Source organism: Miniopterus natalensis, chromosome 4 (assembly GCF_054644295.1).
Source record: "Miniopterus natalensis isolate mMinNat1 chromosome 4, mMinNat1.hap1, whole genome shotgun sequence".
In the NCBI taxonomy this organism is placed as follows: Eukaryota; Metazoa; Chordata; class Mammalia; order Chiroptera; family Miniopteridae; genus Miniopterus; species Miniopterus natalensis.
The window spans coordinates 2,341,130-2,356,862 of record NC_142084.1 but is presented as its reverse complement, the minus strand read 5'-3'; positions in this window follow the sequence as shown (position 1 = coordinate 2,356,862).

Below are 15,733 nucleotides of genomic sequence, written 5' to 3'. Positions count from 1 at the left end.
TAGGGTTAGGGTTATGTTGAGGGCTGAGTAGAGATCCTGTTAGGGTTCCGATTGGACCTAGGATTAAGGTTATGTTGAGGGCTAGGGTTAGATATCCGGTTAGGGTTCCGATTGGACCTAGTGTTAGGGTTATGTTGAGGGCTAGGGTTAGATATCCGTTTAGGGTTTCGATTGGACCTAGGGTTAGGGTTATGTTGAGAGCTAGGGTTAGAGATTCGGTTAGGGTTCCTATTGGACCTAGGGTTAGGGTTATGTTGAGGGCTAGGGTTAGAGAACCGGTTAGGGTTCCGATTGGACCTAGGCTTAGGGTTATTTTAAGGGCTAGGGTTAGAGATCCGGTTAGGGTTCCGATTGGACCTAGGGTTAGGGTTATGTTGAGGGCGTGGGTTAGATATGTGGTTAGGTTTCCGATTGGACCTAGGGTTAGGGTTATGTTGAGGGCTAGTGTTAGATATCCGTTTTGGGTTCCGATTGGACCAAGGGTTAGGGTTATGTTGAGGGCTAGGTTTAGATATCCGTTTAGGGTTCCGATTGGACCTAGGGTTAGGGTAATGTTGAGCGCTAGGGTTAGAGATCCGGTTAGGGTTCCGATTGGACCTAGGGTTAAGGTTATGTTGAGGGCTAGGGTTAGAGATCCGGTTAGGGTTCAGATTGGACCTAGGGTTAGGGCTATGTTGAGGGCTAGGGTTAGATATCCGGTTAGGGTTCCGATTGGACCTAGGGTTAGGGTTATGTTGAAGGCTAGGTTTAGAGTTCCGGTTAGAGTTCCGATGGTACCTAGGGTTGGGGTTATGTTGAGGGCGAGGGGTAGAGATCCGGTTAGGGTTCCGATTGGACCTAGGGTTAGGGATATGTTGAGGGCTAGGGATAGAGATCCGGTTAGGGTTCCGATTGGACCTAGGGTTAGGGTTATGTTAGGGCTAGGGTTAGATATCCGTTTTGGGTTCCGATTGGACCTAGGGTTAGGGTTATGTTGAGGGCTAGAGTTAGAGATCCGGTTAGGGTTCCGATTGGACCTAGGGTTAGGGTTATGTTGAGGGCTAGGTTTAGAGATCCGGTTAGGGTTCCGATAGGACCTAGGGTTAGTGTTATGTTGAGGGCGAGGGTTAGATATCCGGTTAGGGTTCGGATTGGACCAAGGGTTAGGGTTATGTTGAGGGCGAGGGGTAGAGATCCGGTTAGGTTTCCGATTGGACCTAGGGTTAGGGTTATGTTGAGGGCTAGGGGTAGATATCCGGTTAGGGTTCCGATTGGACCTAGGGTTAGGGTTATGTTGAGGGCTGAGTAGAGATCCTGTTAGGGTTCCGATTGGAACTAGGATTAAGGTTATGTTGAGGGCTAGGGTTAGATATCCGGTTAGGGTTCCGATTGGACCTAGTGTTAGTGTTATGTTGAGGGCTAGGGTTAGATATCCGTTTAGGGTTCCGATTGGACCTAGGGTTAGGGTTATGTTGAGAGCTAGGGTTAGAGATTCGGTTAGGGTTCCTATCGGACCTAGGGTTAGGGTTATGTTGAGGGCTAGGGTTAGAGAACCGGTTAGGGTTCCGATTGGACCTAGGCTTAGGGTTATTTTGAGGGCTTGGGTTAGAGATCCGGTTAGGGTTCCGATTGGACCTAGGGTGAGGGTTATGTTGAGGGCGTGGGTTAGATATGTGGTTAGGTTTCCGATTGGACCTAGGGTTAGGGTTATGTTGAGGGCTAGTGTTAGATATCCGTTTTGGGTTCCGATTGGACCAAGGGTTAGGGTAATGTTGAGGGCTAGGGTTAGAGATCCGGTTAGGGTTCCGATTGGACCTAGGGTTAAGGTTATGTTGAGGGCTAGGGTTAGAGATCCGGTTAGGGTTCAGATTGGACCTAGGATTAGGGCTATGTTGAGGGCTAGGGTTAGATATCCGGTTAGGGTTCCGATTGGACCTAGGGTTAGGGATATGTTGAGGGCTAGGGATAGAGATCCGGTTAGGGTTCCGTTTGGACCTAGGGTTAGGGTTATGTTGAGGGCTAGGGTTAGATATCCGGTTAGGGTTCCGATTGGACCTAGGGTTAGGGATATGTTGAGGGCTAGGGATAGAGATCCGGTTAGGGTTCCGTTTGGACCTAGGGTTAGGGTTATGTTGAGGGCTAGGGTTAGATATCCGGTTAGGGTTCCGATTGGACCTAGGGTTAGGGTTATTTTGAGGGCTAGGGTTAGAGATCCGTTTAGGGTTCCGATTGGACCGAGGGATACGGTTATGTTGAGGGCGAGGGTTAGATATCCGGTTAGAATTCCGATTGGACCTAGGGTTAGGGTTATGTTGAGGGCTAGGGTTAGATATCCGTTTTGGGTTCCGATTGGACCTAGGGTTAGGGTTATATTGAGGGCTAGGGTTAGAGATCCAGTTAGGGTTCCGATTGGACCTAGGGTTAGGATTATGTTGAGGGCTAGGGTTAGATATCCGGTTAGGGTTCCGATTGGGCCTAGGGTTAGGGTTATGTTGAGGGCTAGGGTTAAAGGTGCGGTTAGAGTTCCGATTGGACCTAGGGTTAGGGTTATGTGGAGGGCGAGGGGTAGATATCCGGTTAGGGTTCCGATTGGACCTAGGGTTAGGGTTATGTTGAGGGCTGAGTAGAGATCCTGTTAGGGTTCCGATTGGACCTAGGATTAAGGTTATGTTGAGGGCTAGGGTTAGATATCCGGTTAGGGTTCCGATTGGACCTAGTGTTAGGGTTATGTTGAGGGCTAGGGTTAGATATCCGTTTAGGGTTCAGATTGGACCTAGGGTTAGGGTTATGTTGAGAGCTAGGGTTAGAGATTCGGTTAGGGTTCCTATTGGACCTAGGGTTAGGGTTATGTTGAGGGCTAGGGTTAGAGAACCGGTTAGGGTTCCGATTGGACCTAGGGTTAGGGTTACTTTGAGGGCTAGGTTTAGAGATCCGGTTAGGGTTCCGATTGGACCTAGGCTTAGGGTTATGTTGAGGGCGTGGGTTAGATATGTGGTTAGGTTTCCGATTGGACCTAGGGTTAGGGTTAGGTTGAGGGCTAGTGTTAGATATCCGTTTTGGGTTCCGATTGGACCAAGGGTTAGGGTTATGTTGAGGGCTAGGTTTTGATATCCGTTTAGGGTTCCGATTGGACCTAGGGTTAGGGTAATGTTGAGGGCTAGGGTTAGAGATCCGGTTAGGGTTCCGATTGGACCTAGGGTTAAGGTTATGTTGAGGGCTAGGGTTAGAGATCCGGTTAGGGTTCAGATTGGACCTAGGATTAGGGCTATGTTGAGGGCTAGGGTTAGATATCCGGTTAGGGTTCCGATTGGACCTAGGGTTAGGGTTATGTTGAGGGCTAGGGTTAGAGATCCGGTTAGGGTTCTGATTGGACCTAGGGTTAGGGAATGTTGAGGGCGAGGGTTAGAGATCCGGTTAGGGATCCGATTGGACCTAGGGTTAGGGTTATGTTGAGGGCTAGGGTTAGAGATCTGGTTAGGGTTCCGATTGGACCTAGGGTTAGGGTTATGTTGAGAGCTAGGGTTAGAGATCCGGTTAGGGTTCCGATTGGACCTAGCGTTAGGGTTATCTTGAGGGCTAGGGTTTGATATCCGTTTAGGTTTCCGATTGGACCTAGGGTTAAGGTTATGTTGAGGGCTAGGGTGTGAGATCCGGGTAAGGTTCCGATTGGACCTAGGGTTAGGGTTATGTTGAGGGCTAGGGATAGAGATCCGGTTAGGGTTTAGATGGACCTAGGGTTAGGGTTATGTTGAGGGCTAGGCTTAGATATCCGGTTAGGGTTCCGATTGGGCCTAGGGTTAGGGTTATGTTGAGGGCTAGGGTTAGAGATCCGGTTAGGGTTCCGATTGGACCTAGGGTTAGGGATATGTTGAGGGCTAGGGATAGAGATCCGGTTAGGGTTCCGATTGGACCTAGGGTTAGGGTTATGTTGAGGGCTAGGGTTAGATATCCGGTTAGGGTTCCGATTGGACCTAGGGTTAGGGTTATTTTGAGGGCTAGGGTTAGAGTTCCGTTTAGGGTTCCGATTAAACCGAGGGATAGGGTTATGTTGAGGGCGAGGATTAGATATCCGGTTAGGTTTCCGATTGGACCTAGGGTTAGGGTTATGTTGAGGGCTAGGGTTAGATATCCGTTTTGGGTTCCGATTGGACCTAGGGTTAGGGTTATGTTGAGGGCTGAGTAGAGATCCTGTTAGGGTTCCGATTGGACCTAGGATTAAGGTTATGTTGAGGGCTAGGGTTAGATATCCGGTTAGGGTTCCGATTGGACCTAGTGTTAGGGTTATGTTGAGGGCTAGGGTTAGATATCCGTTTAGGGTTTCGATTGGACCTAGGGTTAGGGTTATGTTGAGAGCTAGGGTTAGAGATTCGGTTAGGGTTCCTATTGGACCTAGGGTTAGGGTTATGTTGAGGGCTAGGGTTAGAGAACCGGTTAGGGTTCCGATTGGACCTAGGCTTAGGGTTATTTTAAGGGCTAGGGTTAGAGATCCGGTTAGGGTTCCGATTGGACCTAGGGTTAGGGTTATGTTGAGGGCGTGGGTTAGATATGTGGTTAGGTTTCCGATTGGACCTAGGGTTAGGGTTATGTTGAGGGCTAGTGTTAGATATCCGTTTTGGGTTCCGATTGGACCAAGGGTTAGGGTTATGTTGAGGGCTAGGTTTAGATATCCGTTTAGGGTTCCGATTGGACCTAGGGTTAGGGTAATGTTGAGCGCTAGGTTTAGAGATCCGGTTAGGGTTCCGATTGGACCTAGGGTTAAGGTTATGTTGAGGGCTAGGGTTAGAGATCCGGTTAGGGTTCAGATTGGACCTAGGGTTAGGGCTATGTTGAGGGCTAGGGTTAGATATCCGGTTAGGGTTCCGATTGGACCTAGGGTTAGGGTTATGTTGAAGGCTAGGTTTAGAGTTCCGGTTAGAGTTCCGATGGTACCTAGGGTTGGGCTTATGTTGAGGGCGAGGGGTAGAGATCCGGTTAGGGTTCCGATTGGACCTAGGGTTAGGGATATGTTGAGGGCTAGGGATAGAGATCCGGTTAGGGTTCCGATTGGACCTAGGGTTAGGGTTATGTTAGGGCTAGGGTTAGATATCCGTTTTGGGTTCCGATTGGACCTAGGGTTAGGGTTATGTTGAGGGCTAGAGTTAGAGATCCGGTTAGGGTTCCGATTGGACCTAGGGTTAGGGTTATGTTGAGGGCTAGGTTTAGAGATCCGGTTAGGGTTCCGATAGGACCTAGGGTTAGTGTTATGTTGAGGGCGAGTGTTAGATATCCGGTTAGGGTTCGGATTGGACCAAGGGTTAGGGTTATGTTGAGGGCGAGGGGTAGAGATCCGGTTAGGTTTCCGATTGGACCTAGGGTTAGGGTTATGTTGAGGGCTAGGGGTAGATATCCGGTTAGGGTTCCGATTGGACCTAGGGTTAGGGTTATGTTGAGGGCTGAGTAGAGATCCTGTTAGGGTTCCGATTGGAACTAGGATTAAGGTTATGTTGAGGGCTAGGGTTAGATATCCGGTTAGGGTTCCGATTGGACCTAGTGTTAGTGTTATGTTGAGGGCTAGGGTTAGATATCCGTTTAGGGTTCCGATTGGACCTAGGGTTAGGGTTATGTTGAGAGCTAGGGTTAGAGATTCGGTTAGGGTTCCTATCGGACCTAGGGTTAGGGTTATGTTGAGGGCTAGGGTTAGAGAACCGGTTAGGGTTCCGATTGGACCTAGGCTTAGGGTTATTTTGAGGGCTTGGGTTAGAGATCCGGTTAGGGTTCCGATTGGACCTAGGGTGAGGGTTATGTTGAGGGCGTGGGTTAGATATGTGGTTAGGTTTCCGATTGGACCTAGGGTTAGGGTTATGTTGAGGGCTAGTGTTAGATATCCGTTTTGGGTTCCGATTGGACCAAGGGTTAGGGTAATGTTGAGGGCTAGGGTTAGAGATCCGGTTAGGGTTCCGATTGGACCTAGGGTTAAGGTTATGTTGAGGGCTAGGGTTAGAGATCCGGTTAGGGTTCAGATTGGACCTAGGATTAGGGCTATGTTGAGGGCTAGGGTTAGATATCCGGTTAGGGTTCCGATTGGACCTAGGGTTAGGGATATGTTGAGGGCTAGGGATAGAGATCCGGTTAGGGTTCCGTTTGGACCTAGGGTTAGGGTTATGTTGAGGGCTAGGGTTAGATATCCGGTTAGGGTTCCGATTGGACCTAGGGTTAGGGATATGTTGAGGGCTAGGGATAGAGATCCGGTTAGGGTTCCGTTTGGACCTAGGGTTAGGGTTATGTTGAGGGCTAGGGTTAGATATCCGGTTAGGGTTCCGATTGGACCTAGGGTTAGGGTTATTTTGAGGGCTAGGGTTAGAGATCCGTTTAGGGTTCCGATTGGACCGAGGGATACGGTTATGTTGAGGGCGAGGGTTAGATATCCGGTTAGGATTCCGATTGGACCTAGGGTTAGGGTTATGTTGAGGGCTAGGGTTAGATATCCGTTTTGGGTTCCGATTGGACCTAGGGTTAGGGTTATATTGAGGGCTAGGGTTAGAGATCCAGTTAGGGTTCCGATTGGACCTAGGGTTAGGATTATGTTGAGGGCTAGGGTTAGATATCCGGTTAGGGTTCCGATTGGGCCTAGGGTTAGGGTTATGTTGAGGGCTAGGGTTAAAGGTGCGGTTAGAGTTCCGATTGGACCTAGGGTTAGGGTTATGTGGAGGGCGAGGGGTAGATATCCGGTTAGGGTTCCGAATGGACCTAGGGTTAGGGTTATGTTGAGGGCTGAGTAGAGATCCTGTTAGGGTTCCGATTGGACCTAGGATTAAGGTTATGTTGAGGGCTAGGGTTAGATATCCGGTTAGGGTTCCGATTGGACCTAGTGTTAGGGTTATGTTGAGGGCTAGGGTTAGATATCCGTTTAGGGTTCAGATTGGACCTAGGGTTAGGGTTATGTTGAGAGCTAGGGTTAGAGATTCGGTTAGGGTTCCTATTGGACCTAGGGTTAGGGTTATGTTGAGGGCTAGGGTTAGAGAACCGGTTAGGGTTCCGATTGGACCTAGGGTTAGGGTTACTTTGAGGGCTAGGTTTAGAGATCCGGTTAGGGTTCCGATTGGACCTAGGGTTAGGGTTATGTTGAGGGCGTGGGTTAGATATGTGGTTAGGTTTCCGATTGGACCTAGGGTTAGGGTTAGGTTGAGGGCTAGTGTTAGATATCCGTTTTGGGTTCCGATTGGACCAAGGGTTAGGGTTATGTTGAGGGCTAGGTTTAGATATCCGTTTAGGGTTCCGATTGGACCTAGGGTTAGGGTAATGTTGAGGGCTAGGTTTAGAGATCCGGTTAGGGTTCCGATTGGACCTACGGTTAAGGTTATGTTGAGGGCTAGGGTTAGAGATCCGGTTAGGGTTCAGATTGGACCTAGGATTAGGGCTATGTTGAGGGCTACGGTTAGATATCCGGTTAGGGTTCCGATTGGACCTAGGGTTAGGGTTATGTTGAGGGCTAGGGTTAGATATCCGGTTAGGGTTCCGATTGGACCTAGGGTTAGGGTTATGTTGAAGGCTAGGTTTAGAGTTCAGGTTAGAGTTCCGATGGGACCTAGGGTTAGGGTTATGTTGAGGGCGAGGGGTAGAGATCCGGTTAGGGTTCCGATTAGACCTAGGGTTAGGGATATGTTGAGGGCTAGGGATAGAGATCCGCTTAGGGTTCCGATTGGACCTAGGGTTAGGGTTATGTTAGGGCTAGGGTTAGATATCCGTTTTGGGTTCCGATTGGACCTAGGGTTAGGGTTATGTTGAGGGCTAGGGTTAGAGATCCGGTTAGGGTTCCGATTGGACATAGGGTTAGGGTTATGTTGAGGGCTAGGTTTAGAGATCCGGTTAGGGTTCCGATAGGCCCTAGGGTTAGTGTTATGTTGAGGGCGAGGGTTAGATATCCGGTTAGGGTTCGGATTGGACCAAGGGTTAGGGTTATGTTGAGGGCGAGGGGTAGAGATCCGGTTAGGGTTCCGATTGGACCTAGGGTTAGGGTTATGTTGAGGGCGAGGGGGAGAGATCCAGTAAGGGTTCCGATTGGACCTAGGGTTAGGGTCCTGTTGAGGGCTGCGGTAGAGATCCTGTTAGGGTTCCGATTGGACCTAGGGTTAGGGTTAAGTTGAGGGCTAGGGTTAGAAATCCAGTTATGGTTCCGATTGGACCTAGGGTTAGGGTTATGTTGAGGGCTAGGGTTGCATATTCGGTTAGGGTTCCGATTGGACCAAGGGTTAAAGTTATGTTGAGGGCGAGGGGTAGAGATCCGGTTAGGGTTCCGATTGGACCTAGGGTTAGAGATATGTTGAGGGCTAGGGATAGAGATCCGGTTAGGGTTCCGATTGGACCTAGGGTTAGGGTTATGTTGAGGGCTAGGGTTAGAGATCCGGTTAGGGTTACGATTGGACCAAGGGTTAGGGTTATGTTGAGGGCGAGGGGTAGAGATCTGGTTAGGGTTCCGATTGGACCTAGGGTTAGGGTTATGTTGAGGTCGAGGGGTAGAGATCCAGTAAGGGTTCCGATTGGACCTAGGGTTAGGGTTATGTTGAGGGCTGGGGTAGAGATCCTGTTAGGGTTCCGATTGGACCTAGGGTTAGGGTTATGTTGAGGGCTAGGGTTAGAAATCCAGTTAGGGTTCCGATTGGACCTAGGGTTAGGGATATGTTGAGGGCTAGGGATAGAGATCTGGTTAGGGTTCCGATTGGACCTAGGGTTAGGGTTATGTTGAGGGCTGGGGTAGAGATCCTATTAGGGTTCCGATTGGACCTAGGGTTAGGGTTATGTTGAGGGCTAGGGTTAGAAATCCAGTTAGGGTTCCGATTGGACCTAGGGTTAGGGATATGTTGAGGGCTAGGGATAGAGATCTGGTTAGGGTTCCGATTGGACCTAGGGTTAGGGTTATGTTGAGGGCTAGGGTTAGATATCCGGTTAGGGTTCCGATTGGACCTAGGGTTAGGGTTATGTTGAGGGCTAGGGTTAGAGATCAGGTTAGGGTTCCGATTGGACCTAGGGTTAGGGATATGTTGAGGGCTAGGGATAAAGATCCGGTTAGGGATCCGATTGGACCTAGGGTTAGGGTTATGTTGAGGGCTAGGGTTAGAGATCTGGTTAGGGTTCCGATTGGACGTAGGGTTAGGATTATCTTGAGAGCTAGGGTTAGAGATCCGGTTAGGGTTCCGATTGGACCTAGCGTTAGGGTTATCTTGAGGGCTAGGGTTAGATATCCGTTTAGGTTTCCGATTGGACCTAGGGTTAAGGTTATGTTGAGGGCTAGGGTGTGAGATCCGGTTAAGGTTCCGATTGGACCTAGGGTTAGGGTTATGTTGAGGGCTAGGGTTAGAGATCCGGTTAGGGTTTAGATGGACCTAGGGTTAGGGTTATGTTGAGGGCTAGGCTTAGATATCCGGTTAGGGTTCCGATTGGGCCTAGGGTTAGGGTTATGTTGAGGGCTAGGGTTAGAGATCCGGTTAGGGTTCCGATTGGACCTAGGGTTAGGGATATGTTGAGGGCTAGGGATAGAGATCCGGTTAGGGTTCCGATTGGACCTAGGGTTAGGGTTATGTTGAGGGCTAGGGTTAGATATCCGGTTAGGGTTCCGATTGGACCTAGGGTTAGGGATAAGTTGAGTGCTAGGGATAGAGATCCGGTTAGGGTTCCGTTTGGACCTAGGGTTAGGGTTATGTTGAGGGCTAGGGTTAGATATCCGGTTAGGGTTCCGATTGGACCTAGGGTTAGGGTTATTTTGAGGGCTAGGGTTAGAGATCCGTTTAGGGTTCCGATTGGACCGAGGGATACGGTTATGTTGAGGGCGAGGGTTAGATATCCGGTTAGGTTTCCGATTGGACCTAGGGTTAGGGTTATGTTGAGGGCTAGGGTTAGATATCCGTTTTGGGTTCCGATTGGACCTAGGGTTAGGGTTATGTTGAGGGCTGAGTAGAGATCCTGTTAGGGTTCCGATTGGACCTAGGATTAAGGTTATGTTGAGGGCTAGGGTTAGATATCCGGTTAGGGTTCCGATTGGACCTAGTGTTAGGGTTATGTTGAGGGCTAGGGTTAGATATCCGTTTAGGGTTCCGATTGGACCTAGGGTTAGGGTTATGTTGAGAGCTAGGGTTAGAGATTCGGTTAGGGTTCCTATTGGACCTAGGGTTAGGGTTATGTTGAGGGCTAGGGTTAGAGAACCGGTTAGGGTTCCGATTGGACCTAGGCTTAGGGTTATTTTGAGGGCTAGGGTTAGAGATCCGGTTAGGGTTCCGATTGGACCTAGGGTTAGGGTTATGTTGAGGGCGTGGGTTAGATATGTGGTTAGGTTTCCGATTGGACCCTGGGTTAGGGTTATGATGAGGGCTAGTGTTAGATATCCATTTTGGGTTCCGATTGGACCAAGGGTTAGGGTTATGTTGAGGGCTAAGTTTAGATATCTGTTTAGGGTTCCGATTGGACCTAGGGTTAGGGTAATGTTGAGGGCTAGGGTTAGAGATCCGGTTAGGGTTCCGATTGGACCTAGGGTTAAGGTTATGTTGAGGGCTAGGGATAGAGATCCGGTTAGGGTTCCGATTGGACCTAGGGTTAGGGTTATGTTGAGGGCTAGGGTTAGAGATCCAGTTAGGGTTCCGATTGGACCTAGGGTTAGGGTTATGTTGAGGGCTAGGTTTAGAGATCCGGTTAGGGTTCAGATTGGACCTAGGGTTAGGGTTATGTTGAGGGCTAGGGTTAGATATCCGGTTAGAGTTCCGATTGGGCCTAGGGTTAGGGTTATGTTGAGGGCTAGGTTTAGAGGTGCGGTTAGAGTTCCGATTGGACCTAGGGTTAGGGTTATGTTGAGAGCTAGGGTTAGAGATTCGGTTAGGGTTCCTATTGGACCTAGGGTTAGGGTAATGTTGAGGGCGAGGGGTAGAGATCCAGTAAGGGTTCCGATTGGACCTAGGGTTAGGGTTATGTTGAGGGCTGGGGTAGAGATCCTGTTAGGGTTCCGATTGGACCTAGGGTTAGGGTTATGTTGAGGGCTAGGGTTGCATATTCGGTTAGGGTTCCGATTGGACCAAGGGTTAAAGTTATGTTGAGGGCGAGGGGTAGAGATCCGGTTAGGGTTCCGATTGGACCTAGGGTTAGAGATATGTTGAGGGCTAGGGATAGAGATCCGGTTAGGGTTCCGATTGGACCTAGGGTTAGGGTTATGTTGAGGGCTAGGGTTAGAGATCCGGTTAGGGTTACGATTGGACCAAGGGTTAGGGTTATGTTGAGGGCGAGGGGTAGAGATCTGGTTAGGGTTCCGTTTGGACCTAGGGTTAGGGTTATGTTGAGGTCGAGGGGTAGAGATCCAGTAAGGGTTCCGATTGGACCTAGGGTTAGGTTTATGTTGAGGGCTGGGGTAGAGATCCTGTTAGGGTTCCGATTGGACCTAGGGTTAGGGTTATGTTGAGGGCTAGGGTTAGAAATCCAGTTAGGGTTCCGATTGGACCTAGGGTTAGGGATATGTTGAGGGCTAGGGATAGAGATCTGGTTAGGGTTCCGATTGGACCTAGGGTTAGGGTTATGTTGAGGGCTGGGGTTAGATATCCGGTTAGGGTTCCGATTGGACCTAGGGTTAGGGTTATGTTGAGGGCTAGGGTTAGAGATCAGGTTAGGGTTCCGATGGACCTAGGGTTAGGGATATGTTGAGGGCTAGGGATAAAGATCCGGTTAGGGTTCCGATTGGACCTAGGGTAAGGGTTATGTTGAGGGATAGGGTTAGATATCCGTTTTGGGTTCTGATTCGACCTAGGGTTAGGGTTATGTTGAGGGCTAGGGTTAGAGATCCGGTTAGGGTTTAGATGGACCTAGGGTTAGGGTTATGTTGAGGGCTAGGCTTAGATATCCGGTTAGGGTTCCGATTGGGCCTAGGGTTAGGGTTATGTTGAGGGCTAGGGTTAGAGATCCGGTTAGGGTTCCGATTGGACCTAGGGTTAGGGATATGTTGAGGGCTAGGGATAGAGATCCGGTTAGGGTTCCGATTGGACCTAGGGTTAGGGTTATGTTGAGGGCTAGGGTTAGATATCCGGTTAGGGTTCCGATTGGACCTAGGGTTAGGGATAAGTTGAGTGCTAGGGATAGAGATCCGGTTAGGGTTCCGTTTGGACCTAGGGTTAGGGTTATGTTGAGGGCTAGGGTTAGATATCCGGTTAGGGTTCCGATTGGACCTAGGGTTAGGGTTATTTTGAGGGCTAGGGTTAGAGATCCGTTTAGGGTTCCGATTGGACCGAGGGATACGGTTATGTTGAGGGCGAGGGTTAGATATCCGGTTAGGTTTCCGATTGGACCTAGGGTTAGGGTTATGTTGAGGGCTAGGGTTAGATATCCGTTTTGGGTTCCGATTGGACCTAGGGTTAGGGTTATGTTGAGGGCTGAGTAGAGATCCTGTTAGGGTTCCGATTGGACCTAGGATTAAGGTTATGTTGAGGGCTAGGGTTAGATATCCGGTTAGGGTTCCGATTGGACCTAGTGTTAGGGTTATGTTGAGGGCTAGGGTTAGATATCCGTTTAGGGTTCCGATTGGACCTAGGGTTAGGGTTATGTTGAGAGCTAGGGTTAGAGATTCGGTTAGGGTTCCTATTGGACCTAGGGTTAGGGTTATGTTGAGGGCTAGGGTTAGAGAACCGGTTAGGGTTCCGATTGGACCTAGGCTTAGGGTTATTTTGAGGGCTAGGGTTAGAGATCCGGTTAGGGTTCCGATTGGACCTAGGGTTAGGGTTATGTTGAGGGCGTGGGTTAGATATGTGGTTAGGTTTCCGATTGGACCCTGGGTTAGGGTTATGATGAGGGCTAGTGTTAGATATCCATTTTGGGTTCCGATTGGACCAAGGGTTAGGGTTATGTTGAGGGCTAAGTTTAGATATCTGTTTAGGGTTCCGATTGGACCTAGGGTTAGGGTAATGTTGAGGGCTAGGGTTAGAGATCCGGTTAGGGTTCCGATTGGACCTAGGGTTAAGGTTATGTTGAGGGCTAGGGATAGAGATCCGGTTAGGGTTCCGATTGGACCTAGGGTTAGGGTTATGTTGAGGGCTAGGGTTAGAGATCCAGTTAGGGTTCCGATTGGACCTAGGGTTAGGGTTATGTTGAGGGCTAGGTTTAGAGATCCGGTTAGGGTTCAGATTGGACCTAGGGTTAGGGTTATGTTGAGGGCTAGGGTTAGATATCCGGTTAGAGTTCCGATTGGGCCTAGGGTTAGGGTTATGTTGAGGGCTAGGTTTAGAGGTGCGGTTAGAGTTCCGATTGGACCTAGGGTTAGGGTTATGTTGAGGGCTAGGGTTAGAGGTGCGGTTAGAGTTCCGATTGGACCTAGGGTTAGGGTTATGTGGAGGGCGAGGGGTAGATATCCGGTTAGGGTTCCGATTGGACCTAGGGTTAGGGTTATGTTGAGGGCTGAGTAGAGATCCTGTTAGGGTTCCGATTGGACCTAGGATTAAGGTTATGTTGAGGGCTAGGGTTAGATATCCGGTTAGGGTTTCGATTGGACCTAGTGTTAGGGTTATGTTGAGGGCTAGGGTTAGATATCCGTTTAGGGTTCCGATTGGACCTAGGGTTAGGGTTATGTTGAGAGCTAGGGTTAGAGATTCGGTTAGGGTTCCTATTGGACCTAGGGTTAGGGTAATGTTGAGGGCGAGGGGTAGAGATCCAGTAAGGGTTCCGATTGGACCTAGGGTTAGGGTTATGTTGAGGGCTGGGGTAGAGATCCTGTTAGGGTTCCGATTGGACCTAGGGTTAGCGTTATGTTGAGGGCTAGGGTTGCATATTCGGTTAGGGTTCCGATTGGACCAAGGGTTAAAGTTATGTTGAGGGCGAGGGGTAGAGATCCGGTTAGGGTTCCGATTGGACCTAGGGTTAGAGATAGGTTGAGGGCTAGGGATAGAGATCCGGTTAGGGTTCCGATTGGACCTAGGGTTAGGGTTATGTTGAGGGCTAGGGTTAGAGATCCGGTTAGGGTTACGATTGGACCAAGGGTTAGGGTTATGTTGAGGGCGAGGGGTAGAGATCTGGTTAGGGTTCCGATTGGACCTAGGGTTAGGGTTATGTTGAGGTCGAGGGGTAGAGATCCAGTAAGGGTTCCGATTGGACCTAGGGTTAGGTTTATGTTGAGGGCTGGGGTAGAGATCCTGTTAGGGTTCCGATTGGACCTAGGGTTAGGGTTATGTTGAGGGCTAGGGTTAGAAATCCAGTTAGGGTTCCGATTGGACCTAGGGTTAGGGATATGTTGAGGGCTAGGGATAGAGATCTGGTTAGGGTTCCGATTGGACCTAGGGTTAGGGTTATGTTGAGGGCAAGGGTTAGATATCCGGTTAGGGTTCCGATTGGACCTAGGGTTAGGGTTATGTTGAGGGCTAGGGTTAGAGATCAGGTTAGGGTTCCGATTGGACCTAGGGTTAGGGATATGTTGAGGGCTAGGGATAAAGATCCGGTTAGGGTTCCGATTGGACCTAGGGTAAGGGTTATGTTGAGGGATAGGGTTAGATATCCGTTTTGGGTTCTGATTCGACCTAGGGTTAGGGTTATGTTGAGGGCTAGGGTTAGAGATCCGGTTAGGGTTCTGATTGGACCTAGGGTTAGGGTTATGTTGAGGGCGAGGGTTAGAGATCCGGTTAGGGTTCCGATTGGACCTAGGGTTAGGGTTATGTTGAGGGCTAGGGTTAGAGATCCGGTTAGGGTTACGATTGGACCAAGGGTTAGGGTTATGTTGAGGGCGAGGGGTAGAGATCTGGTTAGGGTTCCGATTGGACCTAGGGTTAGGGTTATGTTGAGGTCGAGGGGTAGAGATCCAGTAAGGGTTCCGATTGGACCTAGGGTTAGGGTTATGTTGAGGGCTGGGGTAGAGATCCTGTTAGGGTTCCGATTGGACCTAGGGTTAGGGTTATGTTGAGGGCTAGGGTTAGAAATCCAGTTAGGGTTCCGATTGGACCTAGGGTTAGGGATATGTTGAGGGCTAGGGATAGAGATCTGGTTAGGGTTCCGATTGGACCTAGGGTTAGGGTTATGTTGAGGGCTGGGGTAGAGATCCTATTAGGGTTCCGATTGGACCTAGGGTTAGGGTTATGTTGAGGGCTAGGGTTAGAAATCCAGTTAGGGTTCCGATTGGACCTAGGGTTAGGGATATGTTGAGGGCTAGGGATAGAGATCTGGTTAGGGTTCCGATTGGACCTAGGGTTAGGGTTATGTTGAGGGCTAGGGTTAGATATCCGGTTAGGGTTCCGATTGGACCTAGGGTTAGGGTTATGTTGAGGGCTAGGGTTAGAGATCAGGTTAGGGTTCCGATTGGACCTAGGGTTAGGGATATGTTGAGGGCTAGGGATAAAGATCCGGTTAGGGATCCGATTGGACCTAGGGTTAGGGTTATGTTGAGGGCTAGGGTTAGAGATCTGGTTAGGGTTCCGATTGGACCTAGGGTTAGGATTATCTTGAGAGCTAGGGTTAGAGATCCGGTTAGGGTTCCGATTGGACCTAGCGTTAGGGTTATCTTGAGGGCTAGGGTTAGATATCCGTTTAGGTTTCCGATTGGACCTAGGGTTAAGGTTATGTTGAGGGCTAGGGTGTGAGATCCGGTTAAGGTTCCGATTGGACCTAGGGTTAGGGTTATGTTGAGGGCTAGGGTTAGAGATCCGGTTAGGGTTTAGATGGACCTAGGGTTAGGGTTATGTTGAGGGCTAGGCTTAGATATCCGGTTAGGGTTCCGATTGGGCCTAGGGTTAGGGTTATGTTGAGGGCTAGGGTTAGAGATCCGGTTAGGGTT